We start from the raw sequence: 18,630 nt of genomic DNA, 5'->3' as shown, positions 1-18,630 counted from the left end.
AGCATAACACTTGTGTATGTAGGCCACTATCTGTGGTTTCTGAAGGGATGTCCCAGGTAATATATTTTTCAATAACCTGTAAAACAGTGGTGTTACTATCATGGCCACATTTTGGAGCATCTTTTATCCACAAAAGCATGTTAATGCGTGGTGCTCCTCTGGATTGATATTTTTTTCTCGAAGAACGGTGTTGCCCTTCTCCGAGTGGAGGGTTTGTTTTTTTGCAGAAAAAAATGCAGCATGCCAATAAGGTGATGGTGAAAGTACCTTGATACATTTACAGGTTCAAGAGAACAGAGTTCCTGGTTCCTGGTGTCTATTCCATCTTTATTTTGATTTGCAGTACGCAAGAAGTCTTGCAAGTCATCCCATGCATACTCTGCAAAACTTAAAGTAACAAACTATGTGGGTGGGCGTACGTTCCTTACCATACAACACGCATCAGCGTGACGTCAGAACCGGTGTTCATTTGTACCACACATGTTTGTCAAGAGTCTGTTTTTGATGTGTGTGCAACTCCATGAGATAAAGTTGCTAGTTCACTTTCGAAGAGGGGGCGGAAAATGTGTTTGACATTTTGTCCGAATCTGGGCGCTTCAGAATACATTTGTAAAGAGCGATATTCTGATGCACTAATTTCCATGCACCTTTCATCATATCGTCCTCCTTTTCCTGTAGGAAAGAGTAGAGAAAAAGAATGTGCTTCTACACTTTTTTTCCCATATGCTCATTGGTATTCTTTGGCTTGATGAATTTGATATGTTTCTAATGCATCGTCAATTGTGTCTTTGGAGTGTAGTGGGTACATTGTATGCTGGTCTAAAATGTTGGCTGCTGTAACAGGATCTACACATTCAAATTGGCCAGTTTCTGGTGACTCTTGAGTGATGTGGGTGGTTCCTCTAAATTTTTCTTCTATGTTTATATCTTTGTAGCCTTGATTGTTTTCTTTTAGATATTGAAGGGCTTGTCTAAATTAGTTTGAGTATACTAGTTGTTGCCAATATGTTTTGTCTTTTATTGGCACACCATTAACTAATACAATCAAAGATTGATCTATTGGCTGTTGTACTCCTAGAGTTTGTACATTTTCTTTTAAATCAAATGATAAATATACTACTTTGCCACAGATGGGCTTTAGTAACTCGGATGGAGGTAGTTTGCCTGATTCTGGTTTCAGGCGTAGTATAGCTTGAAATGGGTGCGCTCTTTGTATTATAATGCTCTCGTACATATTAAGCTGTTGGAGAGCTTTCAGAACTGGGAATATTTCTAATTTATTAGTGATATCATGTGATGTCATTTGCTTATTGTCAAGCTTTGTGTTGCAGTGTGTGCACACTCGTGAGGGGTTAGTTATTTTGTTCAAAGTTTGTTCGGGACTTTTTTTCTATAAGAATTACTTTTGCCATAATGGTTTGTTTCATCATTTCATACCCTCGGCCATTAGTGTCTACGGCAATCGATTTTTGTTGTTCTTGTTTATATGCTTCTTCATTGAAGTATGGTTCTGTGTTGCTTGTCTGAACCCATTCACCATCACAGAGTTTGAAAAGGTCTCTATATTGACACTGTGCATGTTTAGAAGTACTTGTTGTAATACATTGATTAATTTACTTAGTGGTGTCATTCTGTTTACAATCAATATAAACAATTTTCTCTTTAATAGAAAAGTGGTGTCAATTACAGCTTGCAGGATTAGTCTACTGAGTAGTTTTTAAGGGTAGATCGTGACTTTTTAGATGTTTTTTATAATATTGTTTAAACATTTTTGTAACATCATTTTTTTTTTGATTGCTTCACTGTGTTTACATTAACATTGGGTTTGTTAGTAAGTCTGCTTTTCTTTGTACATTCTTGTTTACATTTTGGTTTAGCAAGAGTGGTGTTTCTTTAGGTGTGGCTAGTTGTGTTTTGTTCAGTGAGGTTACTAGCTCTTTTGTTTTAATGTTTTCTATACATTGTTTTAGAGGTGGATGACTATATGGTGCACTTTTAGTCTTATCTGCTCTACTTTTTCTTTCTTTTCTACAGAGTTGCTTTTTAGTAGGCATTTGGTTTTGTCTGTTGGAAAAAGAGAAAGGTTGTGTTGAAAGTTGTGCAATGTATATACATGTATGGTGCATGGGTGTGTGGCTCTGATTATAGCGATGAATAGAGTGCTGTTTGGTTGTAAGGTGGTATATTAGGTGTGGTTGTGAAGTTTGTGAGAATAAGAGTGTACAGAGGTGTGAAGGTGTTGTGTTAGTGAGTAAGGCAGTGGTGGTGTGATGGAATCTGTACAGTGATTGTGCTGTTTTGAGGAACAAAGTGGGTGCTGCAATGGGGGTGTGTAGATGGGAATAGCAAGAGTGTGAATGGTTGAAAATAATGGGCTAGTGTGAAAGAAATGTTGGTTTGAAAAGAGTATTCTGGGATGATATATATAGTGGAACTATGCAGCTATAATTACATATTACATGGCCCATGGTAGCGACCTTGTAGTTATGGTTAAGTTGCTAAAATCATAGGAAGAACACTTTTTCGTCGTCTTATAACTTTGCTCCCCGTGGAGGAATCCTCACCAAACTTTGCACAAAAAGTATATGGCCGGCTCTGAATTTTTTCGCCAAGATGGGCGAGGTTACGTGCATGGGGTAAAAGTTATAGGGGGGTCCCAAACATGTTTTTTCCCCATAGACTGAAAAACTTTGCACATGGCTACAACCCGAACGGTTGGATGGATTTTTATCAAATTTGTGGCAGGAGCTGGGGCTTGGCCCAGAAAGGCCCAGAAAGCGTGCCTTTGTGTGTTTTGTGTGTTTTGTGTGTTTGGTTGCAATCGGACCAGTATTCTTTTTTGCAAAACACTGAAATGTACATCCCAAAAAAATTAGTGATATATGGGTCCGCTCTGCTGACCCATTTCCCTGTTCTCTCTGTGGACCGATGTCTCATTGGTCTTCGGTATGCTGTGCTGTCGGCGAACAGTGGACGCAGCAGTATGCGTAGTCAAAATAGGCATATCTGGAACTACTCCGCCGTCCTATTTCCTTGTTCACAGCACAGTCAAAAGTTTGATTTCACAGCAGTGTGCAGAGATGGGATGTGTGAACCGCGTTCTATGCCAGCAGCATGTTGTATTGGAAGACAATGTAGCGGCAAAAGGATGTGAAAATCATAGTGTACGGCATCTGGTGGTGGCAAGAAGGGTTGGAAAGGGTTTGGGAGTGAGAAGAACTTCACGTGATATCTATCAATATACAAGAAGATGGTTGTGTTACAGCGGTATCCAGTGGCAAGCACATTTGCTGAAGGTGAGTGCATTCCATGACACATGATGATGTAAACATAGCGTATACTATGATGTGCTGTGTGAGGTAGGTTCATAGCCCATTGGCTGCATGCCTGCAGATCTACCACTGAAAATGATGTTTACTGGTTGAAAAGGTAAGTCCAATGGTTGAAAGTAGGTGCCACATTGTTGCTTATTGTGTCTCATTTGGCTGCAGTGCACACAATGTTGGTTGCATGTTTATTGGGTAGAGATGGTGCAGTGAGCAGTTACGCAATGTGTCCACTGGGTGTATTAAAGAAATAGTGTACATGTGGAAGAGGCCCCGGTACAAATGTTTCTTGTATATGCTTGTGTAGTGTTCATTGCGCAGATTAATAAGTGTTGCAACGCAGTATGCACCATTGGTTCAATGCACGCACTAGAGTGGTGGGAGCAGGCTGAAAGTTGTGAAGGTTGTTTTGATTGGTATTTTGCAGCATTACGGTAAGTGGAACATGTGTCGTTGCGTCTCTGATTTATGGTGTGGCGGTTGGTGGAAGTGCTGATGCATATGTTGGCTTTGTGATATTTGGCACATGCGTAACTGGTCACCTGCACAATATAATACAGCAATGCAGTTGTTACTGTGCATGCTTTTGATGTTGGTGAGTAGCACACAATGGTTGCAGAGGACATTGTGCAATTGGTGGAACAGCAGAAGTGAGCTGCTATGCCTGAATTACAGCCTGCACAATATAATGCAGCAATGTAGGTGTTACTGTGCAAGCATTTGGAGTTGGCTAGTAGCACAAAATGGTTGCGTAGGATATTGTGCACTTTGTGAAACAGCAGAAGTGAGCTTCTATGCGTACATTACCATATGGTATACATGATTGTCCCTGTTGCACAGTAGGGAGCCACATGTCACCATCTGCATTTGCTATGGGCAGGTCCTTATAAGACCCTTCCTTGACAAAGCCTTTTACCACATTGCACCATGAAAGGAAGTCATCAGCATCAGAAAGTTGCAAAATGTACACAGCCACTGACATAAATGTTGCTTTAATGGTTGTGGGGATTGGTTGCAATTATTACACTGTGTAGTATATGCTTGGACCTGATGGAGTGCCGACTCCTCCAGTGTGTCCTGTGGGAGAAGTGCTGAAGTAGTGGATGCTTAGAAGTGGCTAGGGGTGACCTGCATGTACCTGGCCACTTGTTCACCTACATAAGTCTGTTATGTTGAGCTGGATGTGGACAAGGGCAACACTGTTGGGTGTATGCCATAAATCGTGAAGCCCATAGCCCTGTGACCGAAGAGGCTAGGCCTGCTGAATAGCACACCACCATGACACCGACATGCACTTTTAAGTATGCATGTGTCCGCTGGTGGCGACGTTAAAAAAATGGTTGTGCAGGAGGACCATGTAGACATGGTTGAACAGCACAAGTGCCTTTATATGCGTCCGGTACCATATGGTACTCATTTTGCCACCACCTTGCACATTAGGGAGCCACATGGCGCTACTTGAGGTTGATATCAGTTATCTTTTGCACCATCCGTCATATGTTACGTTTCTGGATTGTGATATGTGGGAAATGTTCTGTTTCATGGGCCCATAATTTTGTGCTGGGTGTAGGTAAGACCTACAGTATTGGGTACATGGTCAAGGGATGTAGGCCATTGGTTATGCACCCAAGAACCTATCCCTTGATGACAGCCAGCATACCATACTGCAGCAATGTACATTTGCTTCTGTTTGTCTCTGAGGATGGTGACCTTTGAATAATGGGTGCAGAGAGCATTGTACTCTTGGTGGAACAACCACATTGAGGTGCTATGCGTTCGCAAGCACATGCTGTAGATAATTGCATGTGTTGCACATTAGGCTGTAATTTGCACACAGTTACAGGTCGGGAGGTGTTTTATAAACAGAAGCATGTGTGTCTTTATGTGCAGTGCTGGGATGTTCAGCAAAGACTATGACAGCATTAAGGAGCAAGATTTGCACTGGGTGCAAGGAAATGGATTTTTCTGCCCTCCATTGGCAATGCTGTTTTGCTTGCCACTCTGCTCGCAGCATTTCATAAAATCCTGTAGAACTGTAAGAGAAGCGTTGATGTTCAGTACATACAAGTCTCAGGAGGAGAAGGGCACAGTAACACATTGAAAGACATAAAAACAACAAAAATATGTTAGTAAGCATGTACATAACAAAAACAGGAAAAAGTCACAAAAAAACATTTTCTGAGACAGTACTACAGACCCAACTCCTTATCCTGTTTTACATTTACCCCCCCCCCCCCCACAGGTCCCCCTCCCTCCCTACCACCAATAGTCAGTGGTTAACGCTGAACTTTACACTTTCACGTGGCACATCTAGCCATTTTCTGGATGGGAACCATGGAAAGGAAACTGTGAAGCGAAAGACACTGTTTATAAGGTTGGTGGGTCAGGTGTGTACTGATAAAGTGTACCAGAAGGTTGCTTTGCACAAAGCAGTGCAGAAGGCTAAGTTGGAAGTGAGCAATGTAAGGAGCAGGCAGCCTGGGTGTATGCATCAAATGTATGTATTTCTCTGGAATTAGTAACATGCAAGGTGTGCTCCGTGTGACCAATATTGTTTTGACAAGTGTGCAGTAAGAGGGGTAGTGCCCAAACCAAACAACAACTTTGCAGTGTACACGGTAAGTGGCAGGCATCCCACTGTGGTGCATGCATTGTGTGCATGATTATAATATGATGTGCGATTGTATGCTACGACATTCATAATGCGCCTACACACACGTGTAGCAAACCACAATGAGGAAAAGGAAGACAAACAGAGGGGAGACAGAGACAATGAACCTACTAGACTAGGTGTGACTTAGATCCCCCAAGTGCATGGGTGGAGGGAGGGGAAGGTTCAGTACATGGGAAGAAGAAGAAATGACAAGTAAACATATGGGCCAATTGTGCCAAGTGTACAGATACGTGCACACACAAGGTGGTGGATACACTGTTAGGCACACAGGAAACAGTCCTCAAGTGCAGGGTTTGCTAGAAAGCCAGTGTAGGGGTTCGCCTGGCAGGGGGAAATGACATGGGTTTGACATTACAGAGTCATCAGGTAAGTAGTGCAGATTAAGTGTACGCCATGCAGTTAGCTGGGGAGATGAGCAGAAACAGCAGACGCAAAGAGAAAGACTTTGAGGTGCTTGCGGAATCGGGGATGGTTCCTCTTAAGTGTTAAGGAGGCAGGCCCCAGGTTAAAAAGCACATCTACCAATGATTGTTTTTTTTTTCTAGAAGCATGTGACCCTGAGGGGGTTTGAGATGGATGAGGGAAGTGCTTGCACATGCACATATAAAGGGAGTTAGATTTGAAGGTATTGTGCTCCCAGGGGCCAGACAGTCTTCTGCATAATGCATAGTCTTCTCCCTATATCGTTTGCAGCCACTCAGAGCTATTGGCGACATTTCTGTGCAGGGCAGATACCACCCCAAGTAATGCACTCCTTTTCTGGATACCTTCCAGAGGGCAGAGAGTGCAAGGGGGCACATTTAAAAAGCCAGCTGTAATAGTGCATGCTACACAGAAGTACAGCTGTGCAGACAGTGATCTTTTGGAAAGTTGCTTTCCCTGGGTACAATACAATTAATGCTGCTATTGATGCCATTTTTGTATACTTTATGTAGGAGGTGGGTTAGTGGGGAAAACATTTCATACCATTGTGGGAAGGAAAGCAAGGAATTCCTGTGTGAATATTACACTGTATGATATGGGTCAATTAGTACGTTGCAAGCACATATCACTAACGTGCCACTTCATGGTAGGGGTGGGAAAAAAACAGTATGGGCCTCATCACGACTTGGGCGGTAACCCTTAAAATCAGCGGTAACACTCTTAGTGACGATTTTAAGGGTCTGTCGGATCACGACTCCAAATACTGCCGGCGCCATTACAGCCAGCGCAAGTACAGCCGGCTGTACAAGCGCCGGCCATAACAGCGCCAGGAACCGTTCGCGCTAAAACATCACCATTCACGAGTACGGCGTTGGCGCTATTAGCGCCATAAAAGCGGCGGACAATCCGCTGAAAATACCTCCAGCAAAAAGCTTGAGGTAACAGAACACAGGCCACAGCAATAAGGACCCAGGTGGACCCACTGCAAATCAGAGGCCTACAAAGGAGCCACCCATGCACAACACACCCTCCCCAACACCATAACACCAACAGGAGAAGGGAGGAGACAGCAATAAGGACCCAGGTGGACCCACTGCAAATCAGAGGCCTACAAAGGAGCCACCCATGCACAACACACCCTCCACAACACCATGGGCCTCATTACGACTCAGGCGGTAAGGGGTTTACGGCGGCGTAAACAGCGCCGACCCTTACCGCCTGATTCCGAGGTCCCTTAGCGCCATGGAGGTTTTAACACCTGCTTTTAGCAGGTGTTAAAATCCATGGCGCTAAGGGACCTTGATGTTAATTACGCCACCGTAATTTACGGTGGCGTAATTAACGCCTTCCCCACTCCCATTATGCCCTATGGGGCAAAAATGGGAATGGGGAAGGGTAAATGGGGATTGGGGACTTACCGCCCCACCAACCTCGGAATGGGGCGGTAAGTCCGCCAACCACCATGGCGTAAACGTAGTTTACGCCATGGTGGTAAAGGTATGACCCAGGCGGTAACTTACCGCCTGGGTCGTAATGATGCCCCATATCACCAGCAGGAGCAGGGAGGAGACAGCAATAAGGACCCAGGTGGCCCCACTGCAAATCAGAGGCCTACAAAGGAGCCACCCATGCACAACACACCCTCCCCAACACCATAACACCAGCAGGAGCAGGGAGGAGACAGCAATAAGGACCCAGGTGGACCCACTGCAAATCTGAGGCCTACAAAGGAGCCACCCATGCACAACACACCCCCGCCAACACCATAACACCAGCAGGAGCAGGGAGGAGACAGCAATAAGGACCCAGGTGGACCCACTGCAATTAAGAGGCCTACAAAGGAGCCACCCGTGCACAACACACCCTCCCCAACACCATAACACCAGCAGGAGAAGGGAGGAGACAGCAATAAGGACCCAGGTGGACCCACTGCAAATCAGAGGCCTACAAAGGAGCCACCCATGCACAAGACACCCTCCCCAATACCATGCTGCCATATTGAGCTGGGAGCCTTGAGGTTGAATACTAGCTGCTGCGCCTAGAGCTACAGAGGCAGCCAACCAGGCCAGGCCCCTGGGAGTGCAGGGGTCAGTGGGGATGAGGAAAAGCAGTTGGAGAGCACCACCAGCAAGGCAGCCAGCCATCCCCAGGGTCGGGCCAACACCCTGGGCCCTGACTGATGGCCAGTTGGTGACAGATCATCGGCTGGACAGGGCGACCATCACCCAGTAGCTGGACACAATCCAGGCTGACATTGGCAGCCGCATAGGCACCAGCACGGCAGTACCTCCCCTAGTGAAGCTCGTGTCTGTGCCACAATAACTTGGGACTGGCAGCTACCAACATACCGTTGACATGATGGATGGAATGGCCCAGTCCACATTCAGTGCCATGCTTGGACAGGTGCCTGATGCACTGTTGAATCATGTGAATGTAGAAATTGCATTGCCAGCCACACAGGCACAGTTGCACCAGCTGAAGTGTCAATACAGGGCTGCTGTTATATTCGTGACTGGCCATTGGCCAAGTCACGAATGTAACAGCAGCCCTCTACTGCACACATGTGGCACACGTACTACCCCAGGCACATGAGGCTGCCTACAGAAACCTGAATCAATACCATTCCCTCAACGTGCAGATGATATCCGACCATACCTTCATCCACTGCTCTGGCTGCTACCCAGGATCCACCCACGACTCCATGGCCCTGCGTAGCAGTACCCTGCTGGCGTACATGAAAATGCATCGAGTGCAAAACACATGGCTACTGGGTGGGTACAAATGTATACCATGAAGCATGTCAATTGACAACAGATGGTGCCTGTCACAGAATCCATCATACCCAATAGTCAGCAGGATTACTGCAGCATACACAATCAAGCACCTTGCACGATAAACCACGGACACGTGCCTCACAGCAGAACACACCCATGCAGGATGTAAGACATGTGGTGGCACAGTGACATTTGCAAAATCCACCACAATAAACCCACCTGTGTGCGTTACACCGTGGCTCTGAACACTGACACAGTACAGAATTCCCAACCTGGCCACCCGACAGTGATTCTTTTTCAAACCATAAGCTGGCACAACCACAAATGCACCACACATAAGTAGGCCGAGAAATGACGATGTTCATCCCACTAACACTGTCCCCAAAATGTGCAAGGAAATGCATGTAGAACAATACAGAGCAGTGACAACCAGCAAATGCAACTGTAGCCAAATGGATTTGCAATGACACATGAGGCAGCCACTTCTGTCATGGAGAAGTAGATGGAAGTGCCCCCTTATCCTGCGCCAACTGAATGAGTACTCTTGCATACAGATACATAGGCGTACCAAGTGGATAGTACCCCATTGATTCAATCGTGCCCGTAGGACAGCACACTCCACAATCTTATAGTCCAAATGATATGAAAGGCTAAATGACACTGATGACAAAGCCCTGTACTCCCACTGGACTTACCTTGTCCCCATACCGTCTCCCTCTCCCCTGCAGGTGATTCTGCATATTCCCAGTACACGAGGCACATGACCCCTGTGTGTCACCCACACATGGCGGTGGAGCGGGCATACCACCTTGCCCATGCCCGTACACGTATCTGCGTGGTGAGTGCATTTTGACTGGCATAGGCACACTTGCGGTGCCTCGACTGTACGGGAGGGGCAATGATGTATGCACCAGAATAAGTTGGCTAAATTGAACTGACATGTGCCATGCTGCACAACATCTGCTGTTGCAGAAATGTGCCACTGCCCCCTGATGCTCATGTGCATCCACCTGAGGTTGCTTGTGAGGGCGAAGAAGTGCCGTAATGTGTTGCACATGCACAAAGGGTTGGGCTGAGGGAGGGGAGGTTGGCCAGACAGGGATTGATTGATGGATTATATTAGAAATGGGTAATGGGTAAGTCGGAAATAAGTCACTTCCACATTGAATTGCATCAGTGAAAATCACTACTGTCCTTGCATTTTGATTTTTCTAACGTGATTTATTTAACATCCAACAATTCCCCCTCCCCCCAGTTAACACCCAGCACACAATCCCCCCTCCCCCCAGTGAACATCCAGCACACAATGCCCCCTCCCCCCAGTGAACACCCAGCACACAATCACCCCTCCCCCCAGTGAACACCCAGCACACAATCCCCCCTCCCCCCAGTGAACACCCAACACACAATCCCCCCTCCACCCCAGTGAACAACCCCCAACTGTGCAGTTGTCTCATCAGGCCAACAACAACGATGCCATGCACCACTAGGATGGGCGCAGGCGCTTCCCTCTCCCAGGCCCCTCCGGTGTGCGTGCCCTTAGGTGGCGCATGGACCGGCGCCTCGGAGATGGCTCTAGGGAACATCCGTGGGTGTGGTCGAAGTGGAGGGGACAGAAGCTGTGGCCATCATGTGCTGTCACATGAGGTTGTTCGATTTGTGTGTCTGTTCAGCAAGTGCTGAGACTGCCTCTGTGAACTCCCGGTCTCGTTGGCCAAAGCCTGTCAGGGCAGCGGTGCATTGTTGGACAACTTGGTGTGTGCGCGCATTTTCCCGCGCTACGTACTTGCATTCATGCCTGATGGATTGACTGACAGCCTTTATGTGCCTGCTCTGCACTTTTGCCATCGTTCCACACGGGCCTGTTTGGCCTCAATGATGTCCAGTCGGCCCATGACTGCTGCCCCAGTGACAAAGGGCTCCCCTGATGCATCCCGTGGTGGACCACCACTTGTGTGCTGTCGGTGGGGGGTGCTGCATGGCGACATGCCGCCAGCCTGGACTGGGCTGCCTGGCTCAGAATGCTGGTCCTCTGGGCTCCCATACGATGGTGTATCCACATCCGGCTGCGGTGTGCTGCAACGACGCACAGGCACATGATGACTCCCTGCATGCTGTCTCCCTGGGCTTGGCCTTCCCTAGGGTGTTGACACCCCTTCACCATCACTACTACTGGGAGAGTGTTGTCCTGCGGCATGATGGCCACATGGAGGTGTTGCTCCCACGTCGGGCTCCGATGCAGACCTCTCTCCCTCAGCATCGGGGCTGTGGATGGTGGCTTGGGGTGAGCTGGCAGTCACCTCCCTGCGGCCATGTGGCTGCCGCTGCTGTCTGGCGGGGCTGCGTTGGGGTGAGGTGGGTGTTGGCCTGGGTTGTGTCCCTTGTGTGCAGCGTTTTTGTGGGGTGCTGGTGGAGACCCGGTGTTGTGGGCACGGTGTCGGTGTGGCCTCCTCCCCATCATCTTAGGGCCGTTGGGATCGACGTGTGCCTGTGGGGTAGTTAGGGGGTGTATTGAGTTCAATGCTACATACATTTTTGTGATGTAGGTCATGTCAACAAGTGTGATTGAAGACAGTAACAATGACACATTCAACTTGCATTCTGTTCAGTCGCCATGTGGTGCTTGTTGTGGATGTGCATGTTGGTACACTGCATGGGAATGCGTGGTTGGGGTGGACTGCGCTCAGGCTTTTGTGGGTGTGTTGATGCACACTACAACTCTACATAGCTGTCCTATGGCTATGGAAGTCTATCATCTGCCCTTGTCATTTATGCACTGCACGTACGGGGTCATCTAGGCAGCACTACCGTTCTAGGGATGTGGGCCTCACTTACGGGTGTATGCAGTGCCTCAGACACATGTCTTCACTTTCATTCAGCTGCATGTATTTGGGGATGGGACTCACCTGCCGTTGGGTTGATGCCAATCCCTGCCTCCGCTCCACCAATGCCCTCGATGGTTCCGATGTCGATCAAGGCTGTCAATTTCTCCTCCCATGGTGTGAGGTCGGGTGGGGGTGGTGGTGGGCCTCCTCCAGTGCCCCTGCTTGCACTCCTGTGCTGTGGCAGGATGTCATGGACTTTCACGCGCAGGTCATTCAGCCGCTTGCGGCAGTCCTCACCATCCGGGGCACGCGCCCCACAGCACTGACCCTTTGGGCGATGGATCACAATATTTGGCCTCTGCGCTGGGCACTGGTTTTCCGCTGCTGCAGCTCTTCATGGTATATGAGTGCCTTCTCAACAAGTACCTCGAGCTCCTGATCACTGAACTTGGGTTTCCTCACCCAGTCCAGTGCAGACTTGCCCCTAGTGCGCTCCTGAGACATTTTCCGGCCTTGGATCGCGTGGATGGCTTCCAGTAGCTGTGATACCCGACGGATTGTGATTTCCAAGATGGCCACCGTTTTATTTCCTGTTCTGGCGGTTACGCATTTCCCGCGCGCTGTGAGCGCGACATGGCGGTAGCGCACGGTGTGCCGGATTTAAGGGTTTGCGCTATTCGCTCTAACGCCATGGACCGGGGCACGTGCACAATGACTCGTGATCTGGCAGATTATCCGCCGGGGGCATTGGCGTTAGCGCTTATTAGGTCCGGCGGATAATCCGCCACATTTACCGCCCAAGTCTTGATGAAGACCGTAATGGCCGTTCAGTGCCAGATACTGGGGGCAGAGGTAATTATAAGACAGCAATACGAATAGTGCAGAACAATTTTTGGTACCTTACATTTGTGGTAGTGGGTGCGCAGGCGGATGAACGTGAATGCACACATTTTGCAATCTATTACCGAAATTTGTAGTGGACGTGCTGGCATGTGACAGTACAGCAGCAGGCTAATTTTCTAACCGTACCTATGAAGTGTTGTGCAGCACAGCCAGTGTTAGATGGTAACGTCTTCGATGGCATTGGTGGAATCGTGTGCGCCCATTTACCCATACCCAATATGGTGGTGCTGGACAAAAGGCAGTGGAAAGGGAAGAAGGACTGGTACTGGTTTCCTGAGGTGCGGCCCTCGCGGTACTTTGGGAACCGCACGTGCAAGAATCTGTGCTTTTTACATTGTTGTCCAATGAACATGTGAGTTTCGGAATTATCAAGTCAGGTACTATGGGTGTGGTTCACTGGAAGAGGCGTTCACACTGCTGTATATTATTCTCTGCATAGTGAGGCTGGTTGACATGGCGAAACCTATTGTGTTGTCTATACGTGATGCCTTTCTACTACATCTGCATGAGTATGCCCTGGAAAGAAACTTTGAATGAAATTATGGGTTGGAAGGAGTGGTCGCATTGTGGAACGGTTAGTACAAGACCAGTTTAGCCGACATGGATGCACTTTGCAATGACCTGGCAAGTTTTGGTAGAGGTGATGTGACCGTCATCCAATACGACGGCATGCACATGGGTTACATGTCTTATTTTGGCTTGTTCCATCGACTAAAGAGGTTGCTAAAGCTAGTGAAGAGGCTTTTTCCCACTGCCGAGGTGCTGTTCTCATCGATAACACCACAAAGAGTGCGGTCCACTGATCATGGATGTTGTTCCGAGCCAGACGCAGGAAGGTGTCTCATCAACAGAAGCATGAATACTTTTTTGTCCGCTGCTGGGATGTTCTTCTGCAACAATGACCTTATTAGTTGTGGAATTGTGGAACTGCAGAATCTTTCCAACAAGATGGCATTTCTTTGTCGCCCATTGGTAATTCTGTTTTGTTTGCCCATCTACAAGATGCGGTCAAGACTTTACTTTAACAATGTCCGCACAAGAAAAAATAAAATAAAAAAAAATGGAAAAGAAGGTCTTCCCCTAGAAGCCTTTAAAATACAAAAACTAACAAAGCTCTTTTAAGAGCCGCCTCTTATAACAAGCTTTCCCAACCCTGGTTGCACGTTATGCCCCCACACTTGCACGCAGCACGAAAGCCACATCCGGATATTTTGAGGATGGCGCCAATGGAAATGGGACTATCGAGCCATAGGGCTTGCGCAATAACATATCTAGGTGGGCTGTGTACGCAGAGGACTATTGTCCAGAACTGATACAGTTACATGCAGACCTCCTCAATGTCATTGGTTGAAGCGTGTGGAACTTTTTAACAGTACGCAATGACGGCATGCTGCAAAGAAGCAACTGGAAATGCAAGAAGAAATGATTGTGCTTCATTTGGACAAGGCCGTTGCTGTACTTGGGTACACGCACATGCGTATACTCCCTTTTTCTGGAACTTACCAATGACATTACGACAATGTTGACTATCGCTGCTGCTGGTGTGGGTGCCACCAAGGCCTGTTCAGAATTTTTGCAACTACTGTGCGTACCTAGGCACAGTCACATGGCTGGTACTAGTTGCAGACGCACTGTAGGTGAGCAGATGTGATGCACCATTACTTGCAGGGCAAACCTATGTGCCGCACTCCACAGCTCAGAAAAGGCGAAAACACATCACACAGCACTTCTACAATGTGCTTTTTGGACAGATTGTTGTGGAGATTTTTCACACGTAAAGCAGACGTATATTGTTCTGAAACATGCATGCATAATGGGGCATAGTGATGTGCTTGTAAGCCTGCCCTTTCCAAAAAATACTGTGTACATTGCTCAACCCTATGCTTTGCCGCTGTCGGAGAGTCCAGCTCCTGCCCCCGAAATGAGTGCCAACGCGCACCGTCAGTATGGTCGCCTGGTACGTTGGCAATGGTGTCGTTACACAGCTCGAAAGGCACATCTGGTGACTTTGAGGATGGAGGCTATGGAAATGGGACTGTACAGGCACAGGGATTGCGAGACTACGTTTGTGGCCGCAGCGTGTACGCAGATGGCTGTTGTAAACAACTAATACTGTCACATGGAGAACTCTTGAATGTTACTGGTGGATGTGTGTGCAACCTTTTAAGAGTACGCAATGTCGCTGTGCTGCAAAGAAGGCACTGCAAAGGAAGAAGTAATGTATCAGCTTCATCCAGCCAAGGCCATCACTTTCCTTGGGTAAACGTATGTGCGTATACTCCCTTTTTCTGCAAGCTACCTTTGACATTGGGACAATGGGGACTGTCACTGTTGCGGGTGTGGGTGACAGGACGGGACATTCATAATTTTCTCCACTACTGTGCATATTCAGCCAGAGTGAAATGGTTGGTGGTAGTTGCAGATACACTGTAGGAAAACACTTTTAGCCATTCCACCATTGCGAAAGTGAAATACACCCAATTTCTTCTAGAAATGGTTTCAAGAGACATACTTTTACGCCAACCCACCCAGGCCTGTGACATGCATTTGTGACATACTGCTCAAGAATATTCAGAGCCCCCCGCAGTGTTTGTGTACCGTGTGCAGTATGACTGATTGTATAGAAAACTGAGTAATATCTTATGAAAGTCGCTAATGCCATTTGCACAGACCCCCACCAGTGTTTGTGTATCTTGTGAGGTCTGAGTGACTTTCTATGAAAGTCATTGATATCTTATTTGAGCCTTTATGCACCTTTCACAAACCCCCACTATTGTATATGTTCCTTCTGAGATCGGATTGCATGTGTAGGAGTGATATATTATGTTTTATTTTTTTAAATTTTTTTTATTTATTCATTAGGATTTGCAAAGCGCAATAGCAGCCCAAGGGCATTGAGGCACTGTTGCATGACATTGTATTAGTTACATGAACTTGTCCTACTTATATAGGGATACTTGGCTCTTGGTTACAGTGATATAATTTTATAAAGACCCATACACAATCCAATCCTCTAACCAATCCGAGAACACAGAAGAATACAATCAATGTGCAAAAGAAAAGCAAATTTAAAGCATAAACTGTCCTAACAAAGAAACTCCTGCTCACGGCCACCAAGGAAAGAAGTATCTCCTTCTTCCTCTCCATCAAAGAAACATTGGATTATGAAACCCATTCCATTCAACTACTACAAAACACATTGATAAATAGTCTGGTGAAATTATAAAACAAACTGCAAAATCATAAGTAGGATAAATCAACATAAGACTACTTTGCACCACCTGAAGAGCCACACTTTGTGGTGAAGCATGTGTAGAGGACTTATTCTTGAATAACTAAGGACTGTTTTCTGGAATTATTTTGATGTAGATGTGTCATAATGTTTAATTACAGATTGTATTAGTATTATTTGTATAGCGCGCCATACCCTGGAGTATCAGGGCGCAGACAGACAAGGATATGTTCGACTTGGTTACAGGTACATAGAAATCAGATGAAGGTGCAGAGATGCGCTGAGCTTGGTTACAGATATGCTCGGCTGATTGCAAGTACAGGAAAAGGCAGGAAGTGTAGACATAGACATCAGCAATATTACAGCAAGCAGATATGAACAAGGAGAGATCAAGGACAGGGGAGCAAGGAGCATACTCCTGTTCGCATAGTATAAAGTTATTTACAGTAATGTACAATGTGACAAGTGGACTAGTTAGCAATCGTTGGGAGAGATCAAGGACAGGGGAGCAAGGAGGGATCAGGACAGGGGAGCGAGGAGCATGCTCCTGTTCACGTAATATATAGTTATATACAGTAATGTACAATGTGACAAGTGGACTAGTTAGCTGTCGTTGGCTCTCAGCCACCTAGTGAGGTTTTGTCTAAATTTTGCGAAAGGCTGAGGTTCTCTGACATCATGCGGGAGGGAGTTCCATAGCTGCGCAGCCTTGACCGGGAAGCTATTTCCTCCTATAGTGGCAAGTTTGAAACGCGGGACTTGGAGGCAGTTTGCGTTGGCTATTCTGGTAGGTCTGGAAGAGGTCCTTTTGCGTAATCTATCCATGAGGTAAGGTGGAGCTTTGTTGTTGATACATTTGTGGGTGAGGGAAGCGATTTTGAGATGAATTTTGTCTACGGTGGCGAGCCATTTGTATTCTCTTCTTGTCGAGGATATATGTTCGTTTCTATTAATCTTGAGTGCTGCTCTCAAGGCATTGTTCTGGAGCACTTGAATTTTGTGGATGGTCTGTTTATTAGCTCCAATGTAAAGTCCATTACAATAGTCTAATTTGGACAGTATCAAGGCTCTGGCAAGTGTAATGCAACTATTTGTGGAGAGGAATTGTTTGCTAGCTCTGATAAGTTTGCATGTATATGCGCTGGCAGAAGCTAGAGAGTTGACTTGTTTGGTAAAGTTCATGGTGGCGTCAAGGTAGAATCCTAAGGTTTTTACTTCATGCGCTACTTTTATGATGTTCCCATCAATAATGAAGCTGTCGTACTCAGGGGTGAGTTTGGATATATAGGTAGTGGTGCCCAGGATGATAAGCTCAGTTTTATCATCGTTCAGGCATAGGCCGTGTGTGGCCATCCATGCCTGAACGATGCTGTAGATCCTGTTCACTAGGGCCAGGTCCTTGGCGTAGTCTCCTGAGAGCGGGAGGAGGATCTGGGTATCGTCTGCATAGTTAGTGTAGGCGATACCCAGATGATCCATTTCATCAAAGAGAGGCTTCGTGAAGACATTGTAGAGGGTGGGTGACACACAAGACCCTTGTGGAACACCGCATGTTATGGGGATTGGATCTGCTGAGGCTGATGGAGCGAAGACTCTCATGGTCCGATTACTCAGGAATGACTTGATCCAAATTATGGCCTCTTTTGAAAAGTGGGCTGCCGAGTCGAGGTGACTACAGAGGACTGTGTGGTCCACTAAGTCGAATGCCGCTGATAGGTCCAGGAGGAGAAGTAGGGCCGCTTGGCCATTGTCTCTGCAATCGTCTATTTGGGCCTTAAGATCTATTAACGCTGTCTCGGTCCCATGTTGCGGGCGGAATCCTGATTGACGGATTCCAAGTAGGTGGTTCGACTCTAGGAAACTTTGAATTTGCAAGTAAGCCACTTTATCTAAAATTTTTAGGAGAAAGGGCACAGTCGTGATGGGCCTGAAGTTAGTCGGAATGGTAGGGTCAAGGGTTTGCTTCTTTAGTAGTGGCAGTACCCAGGACTCTTTTAGGTTGATCGGTACTGAGCCTGAGGTGAAGGAAGAGTTGATTAGTTTGGTTATAAATGGCGACAGTTCTCTCGCAGCATCCTTGATGAGTTGTGCTGGGCATTGGTCGCCTTTGCAGTTAGACGGTTTGAGTCCCAGGATGACCTTTTCTACCTCTATGGGCGATACCTTAGAGAAGCAGAAACGGGCTCCCAACTTGGGCTGTGGCGGTGGCGCTGAGCTCTGAGGGATGTGTGGTGTTAGTGATGCCTTCTTGATGGCAATTTTGGTTTGTAGGTTTGCTACCTTGTTTGTTAAGGCAAGTTGTATGCTAGAGCACCATTTTTTATCCTTGGTGCAGTTTTCTTGGGGTACAATGGGTGTTTCCAATTCTTTCAGAATGCTGAACAGTTCTTTGACACTAGATTTTGAGTTGGATATTCTTGTATTGTAGGTTTCTTGTTTGGCTAATAATATTTCTTTCTTGTATTGGGAGGAG

The sequence above is a fragment of the Ambystoma mexicanum genome, chromosome 6q (assembly GCF_040938575.1).
Source record: "Ambystoma mexicanum isolate Mex_15411 chromosome 6q, UKY_AmexF1_1, whole genome shotgun sequence".
Lineage (NCBI taxonomy): Eukaryota > Metazoa > Chordata > Amphibia > Caudata > Ambystomatidae > Ambystoma > Ambystoma mexicanum.
Note: the sequence above shows the minus strand (reverse complement) of the source record.